The 2531-nt window shown below is 34.7% G+C and overlaps 1 pseudogene; it reads right to left on the bottom strand.

Moving 5' to 3' along the window:
• Positions 1 to 966: 966 nt before the first annotated feature.
• Positions 967 to 2531, bottom strand: part of LOC105000153 — a 5820-nt pseudogene continuing 4255 nt past the window's right edge.

Genomic DNA, 2531 nt, shown 5'->3' with positions numbered 1-2531 from the left:
ACAGCAGCTTAGCGACCCCATGGACTGCAGCCTACCTGGCTCCTCTGTCCATGGGATTTTCCAGGCAAGAGTACTGGAGTCAGGTGCCATCACCTTCTCTGAAGGATTAGCATGACTGAAAATAATTTGTGATTGTAGCTTCAGAAGAGAAAGATAATGAAATTACTAAGGAAAACAGGTATCATGTCTTCCAAGAACTTTGTAACCATGCTGATGTGCTGCAGTAAACACCAGGAATTTATTCTGTCTATGCAGACAGATAAGCAACATCTAAACATACATTTGAAATTATAGAGTGGAATCTTGGTGTCAGAAAATAGAGACATGGCTTAAGGACAGCAGCACAAAAATGACCCTATAGAATACCACTTGTAAAGTACATATCTTTTGCTGACCATGGTACAGTCACTGATTATGTCATGCTATCTTTGGTATCACAGTGATGGTATAATTGTGATCATGATTTTGGATGTGCTACAATATGTATATTTTCAAGGATGAAATGAATTTCTATAATTAAAACAATCTGCTGTCTCATCTTTTAAGACTCTACCAGTAACTAATAGAATATAATATGTGAATGCCCTGAAGTTCATACTGTGTATTTTCAATTTTCTATTTTTTTTTTTTTTTTGCATCTTCACCCATCCTAATTTAGAGACCCATTCATTTCAGCAGGGATGATTTCAGAAATCACTTTACATCCATTACCTCTTTTCACTTGATTCTCATTTTCTTGCTTACAAATATTATATCAGGTGTCATTTACCTAGGATGCATAATGAATGCTTTCTTGAACTGAAGAGTTTGGAATACTGGGCAGTAAAATAGCCAACCATTGAACTAAAGCCTCATTTTACTCTTCTTTGTTTGAAAAGAGAAAATGAAACTATGAAGATGAACATGTAAATTTATTGTTCAAATACAGGAATTGTAGGTATTTGTTGACATCTCCCAATGTAACAGTCAATCTTCCTTAGGCTCCATAATCTGACACGTATTTGATAGGTCAGTTTTAATTAGCATGGTTTTCATATAATGATGATTGTTGACCAGTTGACTTGAAAGATAAGAAGCAGATGTATAAGCGATTGTTGGCACTGAGAACCATGAGTTGCCTCTCTCTTGAAGGTTAGGAAAAGGACTGTCATGGCCTGACATATCACTATGCCTGACTGGAAATTTAGAAGGTTCCAACATCAGTCCGGAAAAAGTGCTCTGTAATGGGGATACAATGTGCTTCTGAGAAGTAGATGTAGTTGTAGTAGCAAAGTCCTCAACATGGCCATTTACTTGAGTGTAGCTGCTATGTGAATACCAATTAAAAATGCTCAACCTTTTTAAAACAGGAGGTTGATCTACCATAATCTGTTCTGTTTGTCTAATTGATATTGGTGATGGGTTAGGTAAGTCACATGGAGATAGGGCATTTGTATTAGTGACAATCTGGATGGTATGAGGCTTTTGTATGAAAGGCACACATAAACTTGTGGAGGCTGAAAATGCGCTCTCTCTACTAATTTCTGGAATAAATTCAGAGTTACGATCATCTTCGTTGACACTTGCTTTAACATGCTTCTTCTTATCTTGCACTAATGAAGATATTGGGGACACACTGTTAATCCCAACTCTTCCTTGCATTCTTAATAAAAGTTGAGGATGACCTCTTTTGAAATTTGGATTATAGTAGGTCTGTAACTAAAATCAAAGGATTACATTATTTAGTTTCTTTTTAAACCAAAGTAAAACTGACAACAAAGCTATGTTATAAAAATGTATTCCTTTAATGAAACCAACTAAATAGCATCAAATAAAACACCTCGATTAGTAGTTTAGCAGGTAACATGTTAGAAAGAATATGATTCTCAACGAAAAATATGTTGTATATATACAGTAAATACCACTTTAAGTAGCTTCAGGACTTGTATCTGGTTTCACATTGGTAGGAAAGTTTTTCAAATATCCAATATTTTAACATATCCAGCTGTTCTCAACTTCAAAAAATAAAACTTTTCAATGATTTGTTAGCTCAAGTTTAAATTCTTTTTTAGCTACATATGTAAACGTGCTTTCTAGGTCACATGATTTCATCTTACATATTGCCAATAAGTGAAAATTTTGGAATACCTTACTCAAAAGAGAGATGTTGTTTTATTGTTCCAGAAAGTCAGGTAGTGAAGCAGATCTTTGAAAAGTTTGTCGCTTTTTACTAAATCCATAAAAGTTAAGCTGTCGAATTAAACTTTTCATAGTCTTGGTTTCAAATATTCTGAAAGGTGCCTTTCTTTCCAAGACTTCTTTCTTAAAGAGTTCTTCATTGATCACTATACATGTGCCTCTCTCATCCCACCAAATAGATTCAAACTGATCACTTTCAACTATATTCCAAAGTTTTTGTGGAAAGGTGAGTGAAAGAAAATTAGTCACCTCATCTGTTTCAGAGACAGAATATTTGTAGCATGGCCTTTTTATCACAAGATCCTCCGACAAAGCCTGAAAAGCATATTCTTCAATCATAGATCTCAAAACTG

Source organism: Bison bison, unplaced genomic scaffold (genome assembly GCF_000754665.1).
Source record: "Bison bison bison isolate TAMUID 2011002044 unplaced genomic scaffold, Bison_UMD1.0 scf7180017864368, whole genome shotgun sequence".
Taxonomy (NCBI): Eukaryota; Metazoa; Chordata; class Mammalia; order Artiodactyla; family Bovidae; genus Bison; species Bison bison.
The sequence above is the reverse complement of the archived record's forward strand: the minus strand, read 5'-3'. Positions and strand labels throughout refer to the sequence as shown.